Source organism: Bubalus kerabau, chromosome 9, assembly GCF_029407905.1.
Source record: "Bubalus kerabau isolate K-KA32 ecotype Philippines breed swamp buffalo chromosome 9, PCC_UOA_SB_1v2, whole genome shotgun sequence".
Classification (NCBI taxonomy): Eukaryota; Metazoa; Chordata; class Mammalia; order Artiodactyla; family Bovidae; genus Bubalus; species Bubalus kerabau.
In genome coordinates this window covers 30,236,675-30,264,578 of record NC_073632.1, presented here as the reverse complement: position 1 = coordinate 30,264,578, position 27,904 = coordinate 30,236,675, and positions in this window count along the sequence as shown.

The following is a 27,904-nucleotide window of genomic DNA, read 5'->3' as shown; positions in this document are numbered from 1 at the left end:
TTGGTTCAAAGACACTTTTATTCTTAAATTCTCAAATCTTAAAATTGGTTGTAGAGGCAGTTGACTTTTTCACCATTGACCAAATTTCTAGAAACCGTCCAATTCTCTCCTATGTACATCTTTTTCTTTTCTGCCATGCCAAACTCAGCCAAGGTCACCAGCACACACTAATCCATTCTTTTTTTCCAACCAGTTTCTCCAGAAAGGCCACTTCAGTGGGCACATGGTTTGTCTTCCACGTTACTATAAAATTTCCCCAAATGTTTTTCCTACAGTATAACATCAGTTTCCATCCCTCTGACATCTGATATTAGATAATATAGATTAATATATATATATTCCACATATATAATGCCATATATTTTAGGTTTGTGTTACAGTAGCACCCTGCATCAAGGTATTGATTTCTATATTAGACAGGATAATTGACACCTCTGTTGATTTTCAATAAGAATCCCAACATGAAAATCTCAATGACTTAAAGCATTAAAAGTACATTATTGTTTTCATCACATTCCAGTGTGGTCTTCAGGGAGATCTAGTCCACATAGCCATTTAGAGAACCAGAATGAAGATTGCATCTCCACCTTCAACATGTGGCTCACAAGGTCATTTTAAGCACCAACATCCAGAAAACTGATGGGAGGAGAGACCCTATTATTTCTGCCTTAATTCCTCTGGCCAGAACTTGTGTGATCTCAATTATAATTGCAAGGCAGATAAGAAGTATAATCTATCTCTGAGTGTATATGACCAAGAGAAAACAGAAATAGGCTTGGTTAACAGAGAATTGATTTTTTCACAATCTCATTGAGCTTCTGTCACCTCATTAATAAAAGGGAATCATTGATAACTTATTTCATAGGGTATTGGGTGTGACTTCTATAATTTATATAAGCAACATTTGAGTTCCTGGTACATTTTCTCTTATTTGAAAGATGGGAGTAATCCAACCTGCCCCCTGCCTTCTATTTGTCTTCCTTCTTCCCACCCCCACCTTTCTTTATGAAAGTAACTTCAACCATGCCCTTCAAATTAACAGAGGTAGAACTAGCTCTATTACTGTTATCATATGATCAGTGGCATGAGAATATGTCCCACCTCCCACAGTAATGGAAATAAAAGCAAAAATAAACAAATGAGACCTAATTAAACTTAAAAGCTTTTGCACAATGAAGGAAACTATAAGCAAGGTGAATGGGAGAAAATAATAGCAAATGAGGCAACTAACAAAGAATTAATCTCAGAAATATACAAGCAGCTCATGCAGCTCAATTCCCAAAAAATAAATGACCCAATCAAAAAATGGGCCAAAGAACTAAACAGACATTCCTCCAAAGAAGACACAGAGATGGCTAACAACACGAAAAGATGCTCAACATCACTCATTTATCAGAGAAACGCAAATCAAAACCACAATGTGGTACCATCTCACGCTGGTCAGAATGACTGCTGTCAAAAAGTCTACAAACAATAAATTCTGGAGAGGGTGTGGAGAAAAGGGAACCCTCTTATATTGTTGGTGGGAATGTAAACTAGTACAGCCACTATGGAGAACAGTGTGGAGATTCCTTAAAAAACTGGAAATAGAACTGTCATACAACCAGCAATCCCATTGTTGGGCATACATACGGAGGAAACCAGAATTGAAAGAGACACGTGTACCCCAATGTTCATCACAGCACTGTTTACAATAGCTAGGACATGGAAGCAACCTAGATGTCCCTTGGCAGACAAATGGATAAGAAAGCTGTGGTACATATACACAATGGAATATTACTCAGTTATTAAAAAGAATGCATTTGAATTAGTTCTAATAAGGTGGATGAAACTGGAGCCTATTATATAGAGTGAAGTAAGTCAGAAAGAAAAACACTAATAAAGTATATATATACGGAATTTAGAAAGATTGTAGTGACAACCCTATATGCGAGACACCAAAAGAGACACAGATGTAAAGAACAGACTTTTGGACTCTGTGGGAGAAGGTGAGGGTGGGATGATTTGAGAGAATAGCATTGAAACATGTATATTACCATATGTGAAATAGATGGCCAGTCCAAGTTCTATGCAGGGCACTCAAAGCAGGTGCACTGGGGCAACCCAGAGGGATGGGATGGGGAGGGTGCTTCAGGATGGGGGACACATGTACACCCACGGCTGATTCATGTCAATGTGTGGCAAAAACGACCACAATGTTATCAAGTAATTAGCCTCTAATTAAAATAATTTAAAAAAATAAAAAGAAAGCAGCTAATTGTAACTCAAATATTCAGATTTGGTTTTGCTGCTCTCTTGGTGTGTCTCTCTTCCTTGAGCTATGCTTAATCCAAAAATCTTGTTAGCTTCTATCAAATAGCTAGGCTTCACATGCTTACTTCAGCCTTTTGACATATGAACACTAGAGATGGTCTTGTTCTTAGATTTTTGTCTTCATCAAAAATGATTAGATTCCTGGAACACAAACTGTGTATAATTGAATTCACCAAGACATTTATTAATTTATAAGCCAAACACCAAAGATAATGATCCTATCTAGATCATCCCTCCAAGTGTGTCAGGCAGCTCATGGTGATAGGCTGCAAGAAATAACTGTCTTTTCCCAGGATAGGTACCAACATGCCAAGCTCCTAAATCTAATACATCATGGTAATGCTTTTAAAAATACTGAATCCTGCATAATGAAGACACAGAGACACTGAGAAGTCTCAGCAATGCTTTACCCTAATTGTCACACAGCTGAAAGCCTGGGATCCCCCAACAGTTGGAAGCTGCTGCCATGGAAACCTTAATGTTCCATCATCTCAGAGATTAAAAATTGAGACTATTAATGGCCTTGACAACAGTTTGCATGTTTCATTAGTTTAAAAAAAAGCCATTATTCTAGGGTTCAAGGGAATTGGGTTTTTGAATGATGTTTTTTATTCTCTATTAAAATAGTCCAAGCATAATTTGGTTGGTATAATGGAAGAAAAAAAACAACTGAAGAGAAATTAGGACATTTCAGCAGATCAATTCTTCCTTTTCTCCTTGACCTTTCCCTGCTGACTGTTTGCTTAAGTGAGCACGGTTGGGGATTGAAGGATGTACAGGAAATGAGGGAGAAGCCAACTTCAGCCCCCTTTCTATTCCAGTGTAGATTCTTTATGACTCCCAGGCTCCTCTGTTTATGAAGCAGCATAATTAGTGGACTGTTTGGAAAACTGAGGGCACAACCTATTTACTGAGTCATAAAATAAATTCACTGAGTCCCAACCAGCATTTATTAAAAGCAGACTGAAATAAAATAAAAGGGAAAATACTGAGAGGTGTTCCCCATTGTTGGGGTAGATACTATTTTTAAAAACTCCTTCTATTGGTTTACAATGTAAAGTTACTTCCTAGCGCTTGTTCAGGTTCAGCCTGGTAGAATAGGAAAACTCTTAGCTCATTTCCTCCCGTTGACACACACTATACCTACAGAAAAGCTATCTCTAAGAACAACCTGAAGACAAGCAGAACAGATTTTCCACAACTACAGAAATAAAGAAAGGACAATATCAAGACAAGTAGGAAGGACAGAGATGTAGTCTAGTCAGAAAACACACCCCTGGTGCGTGACCCACAAGTGGGAGGGATCACAACTACAGGGGTCCCTTAGGGAGCAAGGGCTCTGAGCCCCATGTTGGGCTCCCAAGCTCCCAGGGGACCTGAAACAGGAAGATGAACTCCCATCCCATCTGACTTAGAGACCCAGCATGGAGTATGTCTGGTAAAGAGGGATGGCTGTGGGAAGCCAAAATTCTACTCTTGAAGGGCTCATACACAAACACACTTGCTCAGAGTCCCAGCACAGAGGCAGTGACTTGACTCAGTGTCCAGATCATATGAGAAGATTCACTGACTAATTTCAGGGTGTGTGCCAGAGTGGCTGGGTCTGATGGAGCTTTCCCCAGGAATGGAAGTGCTGGCAGGCCCTATTTTTCTTTCACTTTTTTCACCTCGCTGGGCTAGCACTGGCAGGTACCTTTCTGTCACCCTCTAGCAACCTGGCTAACACCGTGCCCACCACCCAGGCATTCCCCCTGAGTATCAGCCCCACCCAACCCACCTGGCCTGCTCCTCCAAAGCAGCTCTTGCCTACCCCAGCCAGCAGATGGCCCCAGCTGGCACCGGTGCCCCTCCAAAGCCACTCCCACTCCTGGCGACCAGCCCTGCACACCAACATACCCACCATAGCCACAGCTAGTCCTCTCAGCTGGGTTAGGACCAGCTCTGCCAACCGGCACATCTGTAGCAATCTCCGCAGAACCACAACAAGAGGGCACGTGCAGCCCACACAAGGGACACCCCTAGGGCACCTGTCTCCAGAGACCAGAGGGGACTGCACCACTGGCCACTCCCCCCCGGGGCACCACCTACACGAGGCCATTTGAAATACCTTCCACAGGAAAGGACAAGACAACCCCCTTGAAAAAGAACTCAACAAAAGGGAGACAAGCAATTTCCCAGATAAAAAGTTCAAAATACCAGGTATAAAAACGCTCGCTGAACTCAGAGGAAGAACAGATGAACTCAGTGAGAATACCTACAGAAAGATAGAATGTATTAAGAAGAACCAATTAGCACTGAATAATACATTAACAGAAATGAAAAATACACTAAAGGAACCAATAGTGGATTGGAGGATACAATAGAACAGGTGAGCAATCTGAAAGACAGGTGGAAATCTCCTGATCAGGACAGCAAAACAAAGAATTTTTAAAAATGAGGATAGTTTAAGGGCCTGTCTAGGACAACATCAAGCACACTAGCATTTGCACTACAAGCATTCCAGAAGAGAGACAGAAAGGGACAGAACATCTATTTGAAGAAATAATGGTGGAAAACTTTCCTAATCTAGCAAAAGAAACAGACATCCAAGTCCAAGAAGCACAGAGAGTCCCGAACAAGATGAACCTGAAGGGAATTACACCAAACACACTATAACTAAAATGTTATATCCAAAGATAAAGAATCTTAAAAGCAGCAAGAGAAAAACAACTAGTTACATAAAGAGTGAAATTTTCTTTGTCATGTCTGACTCTTTGCAACAGGATGAACTGTAGCCTGCCAGGCTCCTCTGTCCATGGAATTCTCCAGGCAAGAATACTGCAGTGGATTGCCATTCCCTCTGCAGGGAATCTTCCTGACCCAGGGATCGAACCCAGGTGTTCCACATTGCAGGAGGATTCCTTACCATCTGAGCGACCAGGGAAGCCCAGTTACATACAAGGGAACCCCCAGAAGACTATCAGCTGATTTTTCAGCAGAAACTTTACAGGTCAGAAGGGACTGGCAGGATATACTCAAAGTGCTGAGAGAGAAAAAAAAAAAACAAAAAAAAAAACCACCTTATTACCAAGAATACTCTACCTGGCAAAGTTATCATTCAGAGCTGAGTGAGAGAGAAAGAGTTTCCAGGACAAGCAAAAGCTAAAGGAGTTCATCACTACTAAACTGTCTTACAAGAAATGATAAAGGGACTTCTTTAAACAGGAAAAAAATAAAACATAACTAGAAACAAGAATATTATGAGGGGAAAAAAATCTCACTGGTAAAGGCAAACATATAGTAAAGGTAGTGAATAAACCAAAATGCTAGTATGAAGATTAAAAGACAAAATTAGTAAAATCATCTGTATCTAAAATAGTTACGTGATAGAAAAAAGAAGATATAGAATATAATGTCAAAAACATAAAATGTGGGATAGTAAAAACATAATAATTTTAACATATACTTGAACTTAAGCACCATCAACTTAAATTGACATATATATATACATATATATATATACACACACAGATACACAAAAAATAGAAGAAACATAAACAATGAAAGAAAGTCCTCAAACCACAATGGAAAAGAAAAAAGAGAAGAAGAAAGAAATAGAGTCATAGATACCGAGAATGAACTGGTGATTGCCAGATGGGAGAGGGGTGCTGGACTGAGTGCAATAGGTGAAGGAGATTAAGAAGTACAGACTTTCAGTTATGAAACAGACAAGTCAGGGGGATGTAATGTACAGCACAGGGAATCTAGTCAATAATAGTGCAATATCTTTGTGTAGTGACAGATGGTAACTAGACTTATCGTGGTGATCATTCTGTAATGTATATAAATATCGAATCGCTATGTTGTGTACCTGAAACAAAATGTCAACTCCACTTCAAAAAAGAGAAAATGATAATAAAGTTATTTCCTACGGTGAAACATAACCATAAATGTTTAAAAAACATGGTTACAGTGCATGTTTTTTAAAAATTTAGTTTTGGCTGTGCTGGGTCTTTATTTTTATTTATTTTTTTAAATTTAATTTTATTTTTAAACTTTACATAATTGTATTAGTTTTGCCAAATATGCGCAGACGTTCTCTAGTTGCTGAGAGTAGTGGCTACTTGCTGGTCGCAGTGTGCGGGCTTATCACCATGATGTTGTCTCTTATTGTGGAGCACAGCTAAAGGGGCACAGGTTCAGTGGCTGCGGCTCGCAGACTCTAGAGTGGGGGCTCAGTAGCTGTGGTGCACGGGCTTAGTTGCCCTGTGGAATATGGGATCTTCCCAGACCAGGGATCGAGCCTGTGTCCCCTACATTGGCAGGTGGATTCTTTACCCCTGGACCACTTGGGAAGCCCTATAGTGCATGATTAAGAGCTCAGGCTACTACATTCCAGCTGTAGCAGTCAGTCACTTAACCTCTCTAGGGATCTGTGTGCTTATCTGTAACACAGGAATGATAACAGTAGGACCATAAGATTGTTGTTAAGAGGAAATAATTAAACCATATAAAGCACTCAGAATATGCCTGGCCCAGGTGAAGTGACCCAATGAATCAGCTTTTGAAAATGCATCATCAATTACCTGGAAGAGTTACTTGGAGTGATCTTTAGATTACTGGCCATGTCTATCTTTTCATATTTATGTTTGTAAAATATGGCCAAATCTTGGCAGTTTAGAAAAGCATCATTACAAATCATCCTGTTAGACCACATGATACAGCACATCCCTTATATACCTCTTCAGATCATTATGCAAGTTTTATTCCTGTCTCTTAAAACCAGAATCATAATGGCATTCTATGGCATCATGAAGTCTTCAGAGAAATATTTTTATAGACAAATGCAAATGGTAGGGCTCTTTATTTTTTCCCTAAGAAATAACGAAGTTCTTAGTGCAATTTCTCCTTAAAGGCTGCATCCTATCTGAATGGACTGCTGGGGTACCATTTAGTAAATCAAAACAGTAATCCACCCAGTGGTGTCTGAAAGGTTAATGCAGGCTCTGGAAATGACTGACCTGCTTGAGGCCAGTCCTGAGAGAACAGAGTTCCAAGTCAGATGTGGGGCATTGCCCTGGGAAAACCAGTCAGAGGAGAGCAATGTGAGGTCACAGATACAGATATGCAGGGTCTACTGGTTTATGGCACTTTGGGGATCTGAATCTAGGGGTTGCCTTATTTCTTTAAAGTAAAATCTTAAAATGATTCACAGTGTAATATTTCAACTGACCAAAACTGCTCAACAGAACTTACTGGGGTCAGAGATGTTCTGAAGACTAAAATGTGATGTCTATTCCATGACTGTACCAAGAAGGTAAAAATTCTTTACCTTCACCCAATCCCCAGAACAGGGAGAACTGACTCAAAAGCACAATTGCCTTGTAACTTCCATAGGTGTTGCAGTTAATCCAGGGAACTGAGGGCCAGAGAATTTGAAAGAAGGAGGGGCTTTCCTGGTGGCTCAGAGGATAAAGCATCTGCCTGCAATGCAGGAGACCTGAGTTCGATCCCTGGGTTGGGAAGATCCCCTGGAGAAGGAAATGGCAACCCACTCCAGTATTCTTGCCTGGAGAATCCCATGGGCAGAGGAGCCTGGCAGGCTATAGTCCACAGGGTTGCAAAGAGTCATACATGACTGAAGTGACTTAGCATGCAGGCATGTATACTCAGCACCTGTTAGGTACCAGGTACCGTGCTGAATGCTTCATACACATGAATGGATTGAATTCCAATCATAGCTCTGTAATGTGGACATTATTACTCTTATTTTCCCAGATCAGGAAATGGAGGCTTTGAAAAATTAGTGACTAATTTACCAAAGGTTCTAAAGCTGGTCACTATTCTAACACTTTCACTGTGAGGACTGATAACAGAGACCTTCAATTCACTGACTGTTGCCTTTTCCCTGTCCAGCACCCACCTACCTGTATCCTCACTTCTCTCCGAAGATTCTAGGCTACCTTTAAAAAAAAAAAATGACTCTTACAAAAGTTCCTGCTTTCCCTCCAACATATTCACCTGAGGAAATTCCAGCTTTGGTTAAACCCAACTTCCTGCCTGCTCTGAGGCTGTGTTTGAGCAGCTGTCCATCATCCCTTATGTCCAGTTCTTATGTATCATCTCTATTGACCCTATCCAGGATACAAGCAGCGTTTGTCCCCTTCTCTGATTTCACTGCCCCATGATCCTAAGCCTCCAGCATCTCTGCAGTGACTATCATCTCCTTGCTTCCCCTCTTGTTCCCTACGTTATTCCCTGAAGAGCAACCAGAACGATCTTTTAAACTCTTATTCTGGTCATGTCCTCCCTGTACTTCGAGCCCTCCAGTATTGAATAAAACCATGGATTACTGAATAAAACCCAAGGTGCCTGCATGGTTTTTGATCTGAGGTCAGGTCGCACCCTGCATTGTTCACTCTGCCCGAGTTCCACTGGCCTTCTGTTGGTCCTTGGACACTCAGGACCTGTCTCAGGACCTTTGCAATTCTTTCCTCTTCCTGACAGCTCTTTCCTCAGATCATTCCACACTGGCTCCCTCTTGTCACTCAAGTCTCAGCTCCTCTGAGAAGCCTGCCCTAGAGACTCAGTTTCAGGGGCTTTTCACATGAGAAAGAAGTGAGTGCTGGTGGCCGAGTTGAGGCCAGATGAGGTTTTCTAGCTCCTTTTGCCATGGTCTTCCCATCCCCTGGTGCTAGTTCTGAGCTTTTTTTTTTTTTTTTTTTTCCTGAAATGTAGTTAATTTGGACCAGATCTTTCAAGATATCAGTTTGATCAGGAATTATAAAATTCCAGTAGCCCAAGGGCAGAATTTCCTCCTGCAACCTCTCTGCTGTGTCTGGTGCTGCTGACAATTCCCCAGAGGAAGATCAGCGCTCAGCCGGCTCCCACTCCAAAGACAGGCAGGCAGCTCTGTGGGCCAGCTGTACAAACACGTGTAAATACAGTCCCTGGTGCTGTGTGCAGGGAAACTTCATGCCCCACTGATAAGTCTGCATTGTTTATATTCACAAAGTCAACTGTTGAGTCATAATGACCAGTTGCGCACTTGATGTGTGTGTATACACAATTGAAGGTGAATTTTACCTTTTACTGAAAGTCTGTTCTGTGCTGAGTGATTTTACATATATTATCCCTAAGGTTCAGAGAAATGGAAAGACATATTTACGTTCCCATCTGAGTGATGCCAGAGCCTGTGTTCTTTCTGGAACATCATGTTGCCTTTAAAATAATATATGAAATACTTGGAATGCACACTAACTAAAAATAATCTTTGTTTGCATAAGTTATTCATAATACACTGTAATATAAAAAGATGTGTTGTATGACAGTTTCTGTCAATGTACATTTTGCATATGGAAAGTATGTAAGGATATACAATAAAATGTTTAAAGAGGTATAAATAAATACATATATAAATATGTATTTGATGATCTGCTCATTAGGTATAATTTGTAAGTAAAACTTTCCACCCCTGTTCTATTACTTTTCTTTTTCAGCATTCCTGACGTAAACCACCCCCTGGGTTTCTTCAATTAATATGTAAACCTCACATACTGTGGCCCACTCTAAAGTATTGGGTGGTTGAGAAGAGAGGTAGCAGGTTTTATTTTTTTTAGGGAAATAAGAGTAGGGAGGTCATGTATGGATGTGAGAGTTGGACTGTGAAGAAGGCTGAGCGCTGAAGAATTGATGCTTTTGAACTGTGGTGTTGGAGAAGACTCTTGAGAGTCCCTTGGACTGCAAGGAGATCCAACCAGTCCATTCTGAAGGAGATCAGCCCTGGGATTTCTTTGGAAGGAATGATGCTAAAGCTGAAACTCCAGTACTTTGGCCACCTCATGCGAAGAGTTGACTCATTGGAAAAGACTCTGATGCTGGGAGGGATTGGGGGCAGGAGGAGAAGGGGACAACAGAGGATGAGATGGCTGGATGGCATCACTGACTCGATGGACATGAGTCTGAGTGAACTCTGGGAGTTGGTGATGGACAGGGAGGCCTGGCGTGCTGCGATTCATGGGGTCGCAAAGATTCGGACATGACTGAGCAACTGATCTGATCTGATCTGATCTGAAGAGTGGAGATTTCATAAGGGCTGCACCATAATGTCCCTCAAATAAATTTGTGTCCCCACAACAGCAATGGCCACCTGCTTCTACTTAGGTGCTTACTAACTCCTTTTCAGCTAATGTTCCTGTATCCTTGTCTATATCCTATTACATCCAATGGCACCTGAACCATTGGATAGTATTCCTCATGGGAAAGTAACTAGCCCTATTAAGGGTTTGTTTTTTGTTTTTTGAACATTGAAAGTTTTTTTTTTTTGCAGTGATAAGAAAAATATAAATGTTGGTGGAACATAGTGTTGTAGAACAAATGATATTCGTACTAAATTAAGACATTTATAGACTAGGAATGTTCTTGGAGGTGGTTCAGTGTACACAATTAATAACCACGTTGTTCTATCAACTGAATGACAAGCTGTAGTTGTAAAAAATGAAATCATGTTATACGTGCTCAAACGAAACTACAAAAATTTTGTGACAAAGCTGATTTTGAATACAGGATACTGCTTCAGCATGATGATATAGACTTTCCCCTTTGGCTGCCTATCACTAATCAGATTTGGGAAATCTCTGAACATTAAAAAAAAAAATTATTGCAGTATAGTTGCTTGACAATGTTGTGTTAGTTTCTGCTGTACAGCAAAGTGAATCAGCCATAGCCACACATATATCCCCTCTTTTTGGATTTGCTTCTCACTTAGGTCACCACAGAGCACTGAGGTCCCTGTGCTATTACGGTAGGCTCTCACTAGTTGTGTATTTTATGTATAGTATCAATAGTGCGTGTATGTCAATCCCACTCTCCCCATTCATCCCACCCCTCCCTTCCCCACTTGGTAACTGTAAGTTTGTCCTCTATATTTATGACTCTATTTCTTCTTTCCTATTATGGATTAATGCTGTCTCTTAGTTTCACTAACTCAGATCCTAACTAAAAGTAGCTGCTTCAGATCTAATATCAGTTAACAATGTTGATGTGTCTTGTAGCTGTTAGACATCCGAATAAATGTTCTCCTTACGTTATTTCTCAGTGCCTTTTGAGTACAAAAAATTATTTAGAGCTGGCTAGGAAAAGTCCATGACTTTCTGTTTTTCTTTCCTAACTGCACTGCCTCGCCACCTGGTCATGCTTTCCAAAGGCTGCTTTCTGTATCTTTTGGGTGATAATCATTACCCATTATCATCTTTTTGGCATGGCTTTTGTTCGCTGGGGAAGCTATTCAGAAGCTTCCACACCCTCCTTGTTGACCCAGATAAGTACGAGAATACCCACATCTCTTCAGGGCTCAAGACCAAAACAGAGATCGTGTGGCACTGATTAGTAGGACGGATAGAATGGCATTTTAAAATTCAATTCCAAATGTTAGACTCTTTTCACTTTAAAACACATTTTAAACCCTCTTTTAAAAAAAATGGTCTGCAGAAACTTCTAGTAGACTCCATGGTAGTGTTTGTGCCAGGATAAACATGAAGCTTAACTCTTAACAAAATCAACTATCGAAGCAACCAAAGATGGTCAGGAAAAGGAACATTTCCATTTTTATCTTCCAACTTGAATTAAATTATCCTCATGACTCTCCAGTTTTAATTTAATAATAGAGTTGAGTGTGTTTTGTTTTCTGTGTTTTTTACCTATGGTCTCAGTTCCATACCTGCCTGTCTCTGCCCTGCTCTGTACTGCTGGGACTGGCTGTCTGCAAACTACATTTCCCAGGCTCCCTTGCTACATGGCTTCCCTAAAGGTTCTGCCAATGGGAGGCACTGGTGGGAGATCAGAAGGGAGCAAGAGAGAGACTTCTGCCTTTGGCACCAACCTCATGGCTAGGAGTGCCAGTTGTTGGTAGTGGTGGTTTTAATATTGGCAGCATTTCCATACAAACTGTACAGTTTTTTGCTCTAATTCTGTGGAAGATGCCATTGGTAATTTGATAAGAACTGCACTGAATCTGTAGATTGTTTTGAGTAGTACAGTTATGTTTACAATATTGATTCTTCCAGTCCAAGAACATGGTATATCTGTCCATCTGTTTGTGTCATCTTTGATTTCTTTCATCAGTATAGTATAGTTTTCTGAGTACAGGTTGTTTGCCTCTTTAGATAGGTTTACTCCTAGATATTTTATTCTTTTTGTTGCAATGGTAAATGGGATTGTATCCTTAATTTCTCTTTCTGATGTTTTGTTGTTAGTCTGTAGGAATGCAAGAGGTGGTGGCATCAAGGCAGCAGGTGCAAGCTGGTGGGTGCCAGGAGCTTTGTGGTCTCCAGATAGCCCTCTTCTTCCTTTTTCCCTCCTCTGATCCTGCCCATACCTTTGCAGTCAATTACTTCTACTTGAAATACCTTATGTAGTTTTTGTTTTCCTGATGAGATTCTGACGAATATATTTCTGAACAAACGACTTCAACCTTGAAGTATCATTACACTGATTCTGCATTTTAAAGATTTAAAGGTCTTTTGTTTCTAATCATCATCTAATGGGACTACCATTTAAACATTTGTAGTAGGAAATAATAACAAAAAATAGTAAATGATAACAAAAATGGCTAACCTTTACTTATCATTTACTGTGTGCTAAATGCTATTCTCAGCTCTTCACAGGACTTCCCTGTAGCTCAAACAGTAAAGAATCTGCCTGCAATGCAGGAGACCAAGGTTTGATCCCTGGGTTAGGAAGATCCTCTGGAGAAGGGTATGGCAACCCATTCCAGTATTCTTGCCTGGAGATTTCCATGGACAGAGAAGCCTTGGCAGGCTACAGTCCGTGCGGTCGCAGAGAGTCAGACACAACTGAGCGACCAGCACACAAATGCTGTTCTCAGCCCTTCACATCTTATTTAGTCTGCACGATAACTCCATGAGGTACTTAGGACTATTTTTATCCCCTTTGCCACTGAGGAAAATGAGGCACAGAGAAGTCAAGTGGATTGTCAGTGTTCACCACTGCCCCATAAGGAGGCCCGGGTTTGATCCAGGGCCTCTTGAATCTGTAAGCTGAGCCCTTGCGTTTTACATGCTCAGTCATGTCCAACTCTTTGCAACCCCATGGAGCCCGCCAGGCTCCTCTGTCCATGGGATTTCCCAGGCAAGCATACTGGAGCAGGTTGCCATTTCCTACTCGAACCTTCATCTCCTGCATTTGCAAGTGGATTCTTTACCACTGAGCCACCTGGGAGGCCCCAGTCTGAGATCTTACTCATTATGGAATATTGCTGCCAGCAGCTCTATATTCTATCCAAATGTACTGAACTGAGTATTGTAAAGCAGGAAGTCTTTGCCAACCGCAGTCTTGTATGAGAGGTTTTGCAGATGTGCTCCCTGAAGTCACTTCAGGAGTTGGGTAGTTCTAGAAGTAATGTGATGTCAACTCTAGTCACTTACAGATTGTAAGCTCCTTGAGGCCAGAAACAACTTCCTGCTTTGTTCATCCTGTATCCCCAGTACCTAGAATCGTTTCTTCTGCATTTGAAGCTCTATTAACATGTGTATATGATAAATTGTATACATAAGTTGTACATACAATTTACAGTAAATCAGTAAATATAAGCTTTCATGGACTTGGAGAGGGTTAACATTCCACAGCCAGATAACTACTTCCACTTGGAAAGAGATTCAGGCAACAGATAGACAAAGAAAGTTTTGAGGGATTTTTTTCTTTTTTTTTTCCCAGCCAAAATACATCAGAACCTATGCTCAGGGGAATACATTTTCATAAAGGCAAAGATATGGCCTGAGAACAGTAGGGAGGAAAGGTGGGCCATTATGTCATGATTAAGGACCATACTTAATGATTTCTCATAAATGCAATAAGAGGTGTATAGACAAATTTAAGGAGAGGAAATAATACTAAAATATCATAGAAATATGACAGGTCCTTAGGGTAGAAGAGGCAATAAGAGCACACTTGAGCCCCATCTATTTTCTTGGAAGGAGTGTACAACGTCAAGAGCAAGCAGGTACAATGAAGGCTTGAGACTTTGCATCTTAGGTTCAACAATATCATGAAAGAAGTAGTGAGATACCTTTGGGGAGTGAGCTGCTGACATTACCTTGGGGGAGAGAGCAGTGGTTGGAATAGACACAAGACACTAAACATGATGTCCTGTTAAGATGGCCATCCAAGCTCGAGGATTCAGGCTCCGTTCTGAGAACTTTGCTAACAAAGGGATGTGAGTAGGTCCTGAGTAAGGCAAGTTTGTGCAGTAGACTTCTGGGGGGGGAAAAAAGAGTAGAGGGAATGTTTAAGATTACATGAAGAACATGAATCCATCAAGATTGCAATTTGGCTTCATCAAATTGGAAGAAGCAGCATATCAAAGTTAGGTCAGTGGATCAGTCTACACCGGATATAGGCAAAAGGGGTGCATCGTGTATAGAGAGGATAAAAACAATAATAAATCCAATTGAAAGTTGGACTGATATTTACTATCACTTGTGAGCCTGCAAGTCTAAACACCCTCAGTAGAAAAACACAACTTCCTGATAAAATCTTTTGTTGGTTTAAGATCAAAACAAGTACAGCAGTTACTGTTGTGCTTAAATAATATTTACATATGTATTATTTAAATAATACATATATATTGCATGATATATATGTATTATTTAAATATATATTCATATAAAAGTATATTAAAGTAATCATAATTAAAATATATGTATACTTTAAATAATATATATTACTTAATATGTATATATACATATTATATATATATTATTTAAAGTATGTTTATATGGTTGGGAAGATCCCCTGGAGAAGGAAATGGCAACCCATTCCAGTATTCTTGCCTGGATGGATAATCTCATGGACAGAGGAGCCTGGTGGACTACAGTCCATAGGGTTGTAAAGAGTCAACCTGACTGAACACACATGCACGTATATACATAATGTATACACACAAATGCACACGCACTTTGAATTAGCTCTTTAGGGGCAGCGGCCGAGAGTGCCAGGCTGCGACGGCGCAGGAAGGGCCGAGAGGAGCTACCCCGTGTCTGAGGTCGGGGGGGGGGGCCCGAGTGGAGCTACCCAGAGTCCAAGGTCGGGGGGGAGGCCGAGTGGAGCTACCCCACGTCTGAGGTCAGGGGTGGCCGCCGGGAGGAACTACCCCACACCTGAGGCCAGGGGTGGCGGCTGGGAGGACCAACCCCACATCCAAGGATCTGTGGCTGCACGGGCGCAGGAGGGCCTAGAGGAGCTATCCCACGTTGAAGGTCAGAAAGGGTGAAGGTGAGGGGATACCCCTCGTCCAAGGTGAGGAGCAGTGGCTGCGCTTTGCTGGAGCAGCCGTGAAGATACCCCCACGCCCAAGGTAAGAGAAACCCAAGTAAGACGGTAGGTGTTGCAAGAGGGCATCAGAGGGCAGACACACTGAAACCATACTCACAGAAAACTAGTCAATCTGATCACACTAGGACCACAGCCTTGTCTAACTCAATGAAACTAAGACATGCCCGTGGGGCAACCCAAGATGGGCGAGTCATGGTGGAGAGATCTGACAGAATGTGGTCCACTGGAGAAGGGAATGGCAAACCACTTCAGTATTCTTGCCTTGAGAACCCCATGAACAGTATTAAAAGGCAAAATGATAGGATACTGAAAGAGGAACTCCCCAGGTCAGTAGGTGCCCAATATGCTACTGGAGATCAGTGGAGAAATAACTCCAGAAAGAATGAAGGGATGGAGCCAAAGCAAAAACAATACCCAGCTGTGGATGTGACTAGTGATAGAAGCAAGGTCTGATGCTGTAAAGAGCAATATTGCATCAGATTAGATCAGTCGCTCAGTCGTGTCCAACTCTTTGCGACCCCATGAATCGCAGCATGCCAGGCCTCCCTGTCCATCTCCAACTCCCAGAGTTCACTCAGACTCACGTCCATTGAATCAGTGATGCCTTCCGGCCATCTCATCCTCTGTCGTCCCCTTCTCCTCTTGCCCCCAATCCCTCCCTGCATCAGAGTCTTTTCCAATGAGTCAACTCTTCGCATGAGGTGGCCAAAGTACTGGAGTTTCAGCTTTAGCATCATTCCTTCCAAAGAAATCCCAGGGCTGATCTCCTTCAGAATGGACTGGTTGGATCTCCTTGCAGTCCAAGGGACTCTCAAGAGTCTTCTCCAACACTGCAGTTCAAAAGCATCAATTCTTCAGCACTCAGCCTTCTTCACAGTCCAACTCTCACATCCATACATGACCACAGGAAAAACCATAGCCTTGACTAGACGAACCTTTGTTGGCAAAGTAATGTCTCTGCTTTTGAATATGCTATCTAGGTTGGTCATAACTTTCCTCCCAAAGAGTAAGCATCTTTTAATTTCATGGCTGCAGTCACCATCTGCAGTGATTTTGGAGCCCAGAAAAATAAAGTCTGACACTGTTTCCACTGTTTCCCCATCTATTTCCCATGAAGTGATGAGACCGGATGCCATGATCTTTGTTTTCTGAATGTTGAGCTTTAAGCCAACTTTTTTACTCTCCACTTTTACTTTCATCAAGAGGCTTTTGAGTTCCTCTTCACTTTCTGCCATAAGGGTGGTGTCATCTGCATATCTGAGGTTATTGATATTTCTCCCAGCAATCTTGATTCCAGCTTGTGCTTCTTCCAGTCCAGCGTTTCTCATGATGTACTCTGCATATAAGTTAAATAAGCAGGGTGACAATATACAGCCATGATGAACTCCTTTTCCTATTTGGAACCAGTCTGTTGTTCCATGTCCAGTTCTAACTGTTGCTTCCTGACCTGCACACAAATTTCTCAAGAGGCAGATCAGGTGGTCTGGTATTCCCATCTCTTTCAGAATTTACCACAGTTTATTGTGATCCACACAGTCAAAGGCTTTGGCATAGTCAATAAAGCAGAAATAGATGTTTTTCTAGAACTCTCTTGCTTTTTCCATGATCCAGCGGATGTTGGCAATTTGGTCTCTGGTTCCTCTGCCTTTTCTAAAACCAGCTTGAACATCAGGAAGTTCACAGTTCACATGTTGCTGAAGCCTGGCTTGGAGAATTTTGAGCATTACTTTACTAGCGTGTGAGATGAGTGCAATTGTGAGGTAGTTTGAGCATTCTTTGGCATTGCCTTTCTTTGGGATTGGAATGAAAACTGACCTTTTCCAGTCCCGTGGCCACTGCTGAGTTTTCCAAATTTGCTGGCATATTGAGTGCAGCACTTTCACAGCATCATCTTTCAGGATTTGAAATAGCTCAACTGGAATTCCATCACCTCCACTAGTGGGCTTTCTAAGGCCCACTCCTGGAATGTCAGGTCCATGAATCAAGGCAAATTGGAAGTGGTCAAACAAGAGATGGCAAGAGTGAATGTCAACATTCTAGGAATCAGCAAACTAAAATGGACTGAAATGGGTGAATTTAACTCAGATGACCATTATATCTACTACTGTGGGCAGGAATCCCTGAGAAGAAATGGAGTAGCCATCACGGTCAACAAAAGAGTCCGAAATGCAGTACTTGGATGCAGTCTCAAAAACGACAGAATGATCTCTGTTTGTTTCCAAGGCAAACAATTCAATATCACAGTAATCCAAGTCAATCCCCAACCAGTAACGCTGAAGAAGATGAAGTGGAACAGTTCTATGAAGACCTACAAGACCTTTTAGAACTAACACCCAAAAAAGATGTCCTTTTCATTATAGGGGACTGGAATCAAAAGTAGGAAGTCAAGAAACACCTGGAGTAACAGGCAAATTTGGCCTTGGAATACGGAATGGAGCAGGGCAAAGACTAATAGAATTTTTGCCAAGAAAATGCACTGGTCATAACAAATACCCTCTTTCAACAACACAAGAGAAGACTCTATACATGGACATCACCAGATGGTCAACACCAAAATCAGACTGATTATATTCTTTGCAGCCAAAGATGGAGAAGTTCTATATAGTCAGCAAAAACAAGACGAGGAGCTGACTGTGGCTCAGATCATGAACTCCTAATTGCCAAATTCAGACTTAAATTGAAGAAAGTAGGGAAAACCACTAGACCATTCAGGTATGACCTAAATCAAATCCCTTATGATTATACAGTGGAAGTGAGAAATAGGTTTAAGGGCCTAGATCTGATAGATAGAGTGCCTGATGAACTATGGAATGAGGTTCGTGACATTGTACAGGAGACAGGAACAAGACCATCCGCATGGAAAAGAAATGCAAAAAGGCAAAATGGCTGTCGGGGGAGGCCTTACAAATAGCTGTGAAAAGCAAAGGAGAAAAGGAAAGACATAAGCATCTGAATGCAGAGTTCCAAAGAATAGCAAGAAGAGATAAGAAAGCCTTCTTCAGCGATGAATGCAAAGAAATAGAGGAAAACAACAGAATGGGAAAGACTAGAGATCTCTTCGAGAAAATTAGAGATACCAAGGGAACATTTCATGGAAAGATGGGCTCAATAAAGAACAGAAATGGTATGGACCTAACAGAAGCAGAAGATATTAAGAAGAGATGGCAAGAATACACAGAAGAACTGTACAAAAAACATCTTCATGACCCAGATAATCACGACGGTGTGATCACTCACCTAGAGCCAGACATCCTGGAATGTGAAGTCAAGTGGGCCTTAGAAAGCATCAGTACAAACAAAGCTAGTGGAGGTGATGGAATTCCAGTTGAGCTATTCCAAATCCTGAAAGATGATGCTGTGAAAGTGCTGCACTCAATATGCCAGCAAATTTGGAAAACGCAGCAGTGGCCATGGGACTGGAAAAGGTCAGTTTTCATTCCAATCCCAAAGAAAGGCAATGCCAAAGAATGCTCAAACTACCTCACAATTGCACTCATCTCACACGCTAGTAAAGTAATGCTCAAAATTCTCCAAGCCAGGCTTCAGCAACATGTGAACCGTGAACTTCCTGATGTTCAAGCTGGTTTTAGAAAAGGCAGAGGAACCAGAGACCAAATTGCCAACATCCGCTGGATCATGGAAAAAGCAAGAGAGTTCTAGAAAAACATCTATTTCTGCTTTATTGACTATGCCAAAGCCTTTGACTGCGTGGATCACAATAAACTGTGGAAAACTCTTAAAGAGATGGGAATACCAGACCACCTGATCTGCCTCTTGAGAAATTTGTGTGCAGGTCAGGAAGCAACAGTTAGAACTGGACATGGAACAACAGACTGGTTCCAAATAGGAAAGGGAGTACGTCAAGGCTGTGTATTGTCACCCTGCTTATTTAACTTATATGCAGAGTACATCATGAGAAACGCTGGACTGGAAGAAGCACAAGCTGGAATTAAGATTGCTGGGAGAAATATCAATAACCTCAGATATGCAGATGACACCACCCTTATGGCAGAAAGTGAAGAGGAACTCAAAAGCCTCTTGATGAAAATGAAAGAGGAGAGTGAAAAAGTTGGCTTAAAGCTCAACATTCAGAAAACGAAGATCATGGCATCCGGTCTCATCACTTCATGGGAAATAGATGGGGAAAAAGTGGAAACAGTGTCAGACTTTATTTTTCTGGGCTCCAAAATCGCTGCAGATGGTGACTGCAGCCATGAAATTAAAAGACGCTTACTCTTTGGGAGGAAAGTTATGACCAACCTAGATAGCATATTCAAAAGCAGAGACATTACTTTGCCAACAAAGGTTCGTCTAGTCAAGGCTATGGTTTTTCCTGTCGTCATGTATGGATGCGAGAGTTGAACTGTGAAGAAAGCTGATCGCCGAAGAATTGATGCTTTTGAACTGCAGTGTTGGAGAAGACTCTTGAGAGTCCCTTGGACTGCAAGGAGATCCAACCAGTCCATCCTAAAGGAGATCAGTTCTGGGTGTTCTTTGGAAGGAATGATGCTAAAGCTGAAACTCCAGTACTTTGGCCACCTCATGCGAAGAGTTGACTCATTGGAAAAGACTCTGATGCTGGGAGGGATTGGAGCAGGAGGAGAAGGGGATGACAGAGGAGGAGATGGCTGGATGGCATCACTGATTCAATGGACGTGAGTCTGAGTGAACTCTGGGAGTTGGTGATGGACAGGGAGGCCTGGCACACTTGGATTCATGGGGTCGCAAAGAGTTGGACACGACTGAGCAACTGAACTGAACTGAAAATGGTATTTTTCAGTGAGTGTTGTGTTCATTGGAAGTCAGCATACAGAATGCCAGATGTGAATTTGCCCCTGACCCAGGTGAGTTGGCCACATGTAGTTGTTCCAAACATTAATTTTAAATGATTCCGAATCACTGCAGCTCCCTCCTGCTGTAGTTTGTATCTTTACATATTACTGTGTTTAAACTGTAGATGTTAAGTCATAATTGTAAATACAATGAAAAAGAACTTGAGTCAGTTTAATTCTGCCATTTTATGTGACTGCTTGGAGTTTTTATGTTTATAGTTTTAATAAACTTTCAGGAGCTAAAGCTCAAAAAAAAAAAAAAAAAACCAAAAAAAAAAACCACTTTGCTGTTAATGCCTCTTGACTGTGATAAACCAACATTGGTGTTTTTTCCTTTCTTTTCCAAAATGTATCTTGAGCATATTGAGAAAGTTAAGCCATTAATTTTTCCCTTTCTAGTTTTTGAGATTTATTTATTTATTCATCTGTTCATTTCTGGTAGAATTATGTCTATTAAGGTCAATAAAGAAAAAATTTATAATCTGCTTTTCTTTTATGGACATTATTAGTTTCATGTCATAGTTATTACTAAAAATAATTCTGTCATATAGAGGAAGACCATTCTTCTCCATTGGCTATACTAAAGATGTCACTGATTGGATGTATATGGATTACTGTGAATGCATGTGTGGCAAATTTCTTCAAATTATTATTGCAAATGGAATACATGAGACTCTGGGTTAAGAGAAATGCTATCAATTATGTTCATCTAAGGCTTCCCTTATGGCTCAAACAGTAAAGAATACATCTGCAATGCAGGAGACCCGGGTTTGATCCCCGTGTTGGAAAGATCCCCTGGAGAAAAGAATAGCTACCCACTCCAGTATTCTTGTCCGGAGAATCCCATGGATAGAGGAGTCTGCCAGACTACAGTCCATGGGGTCACAAAGAGTCAGATACAACTAAGCAACTAACACTTTCCTATTTGTTAACTGACTCCTTTAATAAGCAGGGAAGGAGAATAGTACTGACTTGTATCTTGGACCTTCCTCCATGTCTCATGAACTTCTTAATGATTTATCTGCTTATAACATTCTGGCGAATCCTTTTAGGTTTCCTATATGGGTTAGTATTTCATCCAAAGTGACTTGGTTCAGATGCATATGATGTATGCTAGTAATATGGTCCTTTTCAGTTTTTAGAGCCAGTGAGTTAAGGGCTACCAGTGAAGATTTTCTTTGGTTGGACACTTTGTTAGAAGCTAATAATATATGTATTAATCATCTACACTTTCCAATGCTAGGAAGATGTGCTGTGCTTAGTTGCTCAGTTGTGTCCAACTCTTTTTAACCCCATGGACTGTAGTCCATCAGGTTCCTTTGTCCATGGGGAATTCTCCAGGCAAGAATATTGGAGTGGGCTGCCGTGCCCTCCTCCATGGGATCTTCCCAACCCAAGGATCAAACCCAGGTCTCCCACATTGCAGGCGGACTCTTTACCATCTGAGCCACCAGGGCTAGGAAGATAATGCTGAAATGAAACTAATACAATTATGTAAAGTTTAAAAAATAAAATAAAAAGAAAAGAAAAGGTTTCCTTTAGTCAAGTAAACATTGGCATAGTAACCGACAGACTCCATATTTACCTTCTCTTCAAGATTTAAGTATCAGTATCAGTTCAGTTGCTTAGTCATGTCCAACTCTTGGCGATCTCATGGACTGTAGCATTCCAGGCTCCCCTGTCCATCACCATCTCCCAGAGCTTGCTCAAACTCATGTCCATCAAGTCAGTGATGCCATCCAACCATCTCATCCTCTATTGTCTTCCTCTCTCCCTGCCTTCAATCTTTCCCAGCATCAGGGTCTTTTCCAATGAGTCAGTTCTTCCCATTGGGTGCCCAAAGGTGGAGCTCCAGCTTCAGCATCTGTCCTTCCAATAAATATTCAGGACTGATTTCCTTTAGGATTGACTGGTTTGATCTACTTGCAGTCCAATGGACTCTCAAGAGTCTTCTCCAACACCACAGTTCAAAAGCATCAAGATTTAAACTTCCATTATATAAGAGTGCTTTTATTTTATTGTGGAATAAAGCAAGGTTAATAAAAATGAATTTGCAACATACAGCTTTTTCAGGAAACTGGAAAAATATAAGCACATCATTATCTGATACCAGAATCAGAGTTTGGCAAATATGAGGGGAATAAAATTTAATATCAGAATCAGAGCTTCTAAGAATGTGAGCAGTTTCTGCTGGTCACTGGTCATGCTGCTGTCCTCCCTGTAGGCCAGTGACATGGCATCACATTGGTAAGTGATTCCAGTGTGTAGTGACACAGGACTCAGAGCTATCACAGGAGCTCCTCTCAACATGAGGAAGTCAGCAGGATTTAGTTGTCAGACTGATCTGGCCCACTCCCTCCTCCCTGGACACTGTTCGGGTGGGCACTGCCAAGACGTGACTCTGTGATTCTTGTTTTTCAAGCTTTCGTGGCCAAACAGCCTCTCTTCTGAGTGACGCCATCTTTCTTTTAAAGTGACTATCCTGTTGATTCTGGAATTTTCCCCCACTAAAGACTGTCTGAATCTAAGTCATTTTGTACTGATTGTATAATTTCACCCTCAGAGGACAATGCTATAATCATTATTTTCTGGCAACTTATTATTACATAGCAGCTATAGAGTTCAGAAGGAAGTTTACCAATCAACTGAGGGTTTTATCAATCTCTTTTCAGTGCATTCACTTTTGAATTTATAGATGAGCATGAAGAATTGGAATGGGTTCAGGGGAAAGCCATGAAGATGAATAATGTATTTGAGAATGCCTCATGATGAAAGATCAAAAGTACCGAGGGAGAGAAAGCTGAAGGTGAATTTAATAATAGTATCCAAAAATACTGAGTTACCAGGGAAGTCCCTATTAAATATAAGAGAACAAATTATTTTACAACATGGAGTTAGGCTTGACCGAAAGAAGAACTTCCTTATGGTGAGAAATGTGAACAATGCATTGGCTCCCACAAAAGAGTTGGAAATCTGCTCCACAGAGCTTGAAAAATGGATCTATTTCCCCTTATTATAGACTTTAATCCTTTCTGAAGGCAGAGAAATGGGCCACATAACTTTTCAATTTTTCTTCCAGATCTAAGATTCATGGATTAACTTGCACAGGAAGAGAATAATGAATCCTTCCATGGTTAAGTGAACCAGGAACTTCAGGTTGTGATCAAGGTTAAATTTCAAGGAAATTCCTTTTTTGTGCACTGGTTTTAACTTCTTTTAGTATAAGAATTCTTTGAGATACTGATACAACCATCGACCATCACACAACCATAGGTGCACATACACCACCCTTTTATACACAATTCTCAGGGAGTCATTGGCTCCCCATGACATATACAAGGAGCCCTTTAAGAGTCTAGGGAGTCAAGTAAAAAAGTCTCTTTCTAGAGTAAATTTATTGGTATCCCAGACATTGTCACTCCCATTTTTCTCTTTATAGAAAAATTTGTTCTGGAATCTTCTCAATATCATATATTACCTTCACACCACAGGGAATGTATGGCTTGCCTACCTTTTTTATTTCTCATTGTCTTATTTTTGTGATTCTCTCTTCTAAATTTTTCTCTTCCTCTGACTGTTTCACACCCTTTCCCAACCTTTGTTCCTTCCTCTTGGTCAAGCTTTATTAGTGGCCCCAGGACATAAGCTAACAACTTTAAAATGTTGTCGATTAAACCCCAGAAGCGTGCCTGTGTGCTCAGTCATGTCCAACTCTGTGACCCCATAGACTGTAGCCCACCAGGCTCCTGTGTCCATTGGATTCTCCAGGCAAGAATACTGGAGTGGGTTGCCATTTCCTCCTTCAGAGGATTCTTCTGACCCAGGATTGAATCCACATCTCTTGCATCTCCTGCATTGGCAGGCAGATTCTTTACCACTGTTGGCACCTGGATTAAAATTAACATACAAGTTAAACAAAGATTCCTTAATTGCACTTGTATTAGTTGCTCAAGGTCCAAACGTCACTTACACTTTATAGTTACTTATGAAGGGAGTGCTAATGGTAAGTACAGACTATAGAATGTGGAAATGATTGTTGTGCTCCTGAGTTTTCATTTAGAAAAATCTGGAAAGTCCCCTTTTATGGGTGGGGACAGAGGCACTTAGGGAAAGCAAATTTCTCAAACCTCTTGGCATGATGGTAATCAATTTCCCCTGAATAGGGTTTCATGGAAACTAACTTATGGTGACCAAAGGGAGTGGGGAGGGACAAATTAGGAGTTTGGGATTAACATAAATACATTCAGTGCCATTCTGTTCAGCTCACTCAGTCATGTCTGACTCTTTGCAACCCCATGAATTGCAGTACGCCAGGGCTCCCTGTCCATCACCAACTCCCAGACTTCACTCAAACTCACGTTCATCAAGTTGGTGATGCCATCCATCCATCTCATCCTCGGTCATCCCCTTCTCCTCCTGCCCCCAATCCCTCCCAGCATCAGAGTCTTTGCCAATGAGTCAACTCTTCGCATGAGGTGGCCAAAGTACTGGAGTTTCAGCTTTAGCTTCATTCCTTCCAAAGAAATCCCAGGGCTGATCTCCTTCAGAATGGACTGGTTGGATCTCCTTGCAGTCCAAGGGACTCTCAAGAGCCTTCTCCACCACCACAGTTCAAAAGCATCAATTCTTTGGCGCTCAGCTTTCTTCACAGTCCAACTCTCACATCCATACATCACCACTGAAAAAACCATAGCCTTGACTAGATGGACCTTTGTTGGCAAAGTAATGTCTCTGCTTTTGAATATGCAATCTAGGTTGGTCATAACTTTCCTTCCAAGGAGTAAGCATCTTTTAATTTCATGGCTGCAGTCACCATCTGCAGTGATTTTGGAGCCCCCCAAAAATAAAGTCTGACACTGTTTCCACTGTTTCCCCATCTATATATACATTACTATACAGAAAAAACATCTATGTCTGCTTTACTAACTATGCCAAAGCCTTTGACTGTGTGGATCACAATAAACTGTGGAAAATTCTTAAAGAGATGGGAATACCAGACTACCTGATCTGCCTCTTGACAAATTTGTGTGCAGGTCAGGAAGCAACAGTTAGAACTGGACATGGAACAACAGACTGGCTCCAAATAGAAAAAGGAGTTCGTCAAGGCTGTATATTGTCACCCTGCTTATTTAACTTATATGCAGAGTACATCATGAGAAATGCTGGACTGGAAGAAACACAAGCTGGAATCAAGATTACTGGGAGAAATATCAATAACCTCAGATATGCAGATGACACCACCCTTATGGCAGAAAGTGAAGAGGAACTCAAAAGCCTCTTGATGAAAGTAAAAGTGGAGAGTAAGAAAGTTGGCTTAAAGCTCAACATTAAGAAAACAAAGATTATGGCATCCGGTCCCACCATTTCATGGGAAAAAGATGGGGAAACAGTGGAAACCGTGTCAGACTTTATTTTTGGGGGGCTCCAAAATCACTACAGATGGTGACTGCAGCCATGAAATTAAAAGACGCTTACTCCTTGGAAGGAAAGTTATGACCAACCTAGATTGCACATTCAAAAGCAGAGACATTACTTTGCCAACAAAGGTTCGTCTAGTCAAGGCTATGGTTTTTCCTGTGGTCATGTATGGATGTGAGAGTTGGACTGTGAAGAAGGCTGAGCGCCGAAGAATTATTGCTTTTGAACTGTGGTGTTGGAGAAGACTCTTGAGTGTCCCTTGGACTGCAAGGAGATCCAACCAGTCCATTCTGAAGGAGATCAGCCCTGGGATTTCTTTGGAAGGAATGATGCTAAAGCTGAAACTCCAGTACTTTGGCCACCTCATGCGAAGAGTTGACTCATTGGAAAAGACCCTGATGCTGGAAGGGATTGGGGGCAGGAGGAGAAGGGGACGACAGAGCATGAGATGGCTGGATGGCATCCCTGACTCCATGGACGTGAGTCTGAATGAACTCCGGGAGTTGGTGATGGACAGGGAGGCCTGACGTGCTGCAACTTATGGGGTCGCAATGAGTCGGACATGACTGAGCGACTGAATTGGACTGAGGAGAAATCAAGGGGAGATTAGAGTTGATCCTCATTATCCTCAGCACTTTTTTCAACCTTTCCCAATAATAAAATAATGTGAGGGATAAATGTGTCTCCTCATGTTACTTTGTAAAATTTCCACTTGTATGCAGCCCTTTCTCCTCTGCTGATTTCTCTTTGAGGATCTGTTGTAAAAGCCATTCCCTGGGAATAACAGACTATGCACTTATTTAATCATCTTTCCTAATTTTGTAACATTCTGGTGTTGCCAGGCCAAATATGTTCTCAGTCCTGGGATTCAGTTTAAAGAAAATCTTGCCATAAAATAAACTCTCCAGAAGTCTGAGTGTTCATGTATGAGATATAAAAGAGAAAATAAGACCAGGAGACATGTTTGGAAGATTTTCTCCTATTTTCAACTAAAAATCATCACCAAAAAAGTCCAAGATTTAAATTTGAAGTTCCCACCAAGCTTCTGTTTTAAACCATAAGAAACAAACAGAAAAAATGAACTATGCTTTTCTTCTAAGCAAAAAGTTTGATTTACACAGGAACCTTTCTCTGAATGTGTACTCAGGTAATTTAATCTTAACATAGCAAAGTCAACAGAACAGCATTTCTTATAGGCAGAATTCTACTTACTGAGATACTGTACTACATTTTAAAAATATTTTATGATCTTTTACAATTGGACTATACTTGGCATATAACATTATATTGGGTGGGCTTCCCAGGTGGCTCAGTGGTAAAGAATCCACCTGCCAATGCAGGAGGATTTGATCCCTGAGCCGGGATCAGGTTTGATCCCTGGGTCAGGACGATCCCCTGGAAGAGGAAATGATAACCCAATCCAGAATTCTTGCCTAAAATAATTACGGACAGAGGAGCCTGGCAGGGTACAGTCCATGGGGTCCCAAAGAGAAATGAATGAGTGTCTGAGCAGGTGCGTGTGTGCGTGTGCACACACACACACACACACACACACACACATTCTATTGGGTTGGAGAAAAAGTTCATTCAGATTTTTCATAACATCTTACAGAAAAACCCATCTTACAGAACAAACTTTATGGCCAACCTAATACTAGTTTCAGGTATATAGTAAAATGATTCAGTATTCATGTATATTGTGAAATGATCACCATAATAAGTCTAACATGCATCACCGTATGGCCACACTGCATTTCTATTAAAGGGAACATCAGGTCAACTGGGGCTTGAGCTATCCCACTTGTTAAGTATTTTCTCTGTATCCTCTGGTTATGGACAACACGAATTCCATTGCTAACTCTACTCCACTTCTAGCACAGGCTCCCACTGAGGAGTCTGGTACTACTGTGTGGTTCCCTTACTTCTGTGCAGAATCTTGAGGCACACATCTCTGTGAACTAACTCTCCTGAGTTTTTCTTTTCCTTCCTATTAACTTTGCTGATTTCTTTAT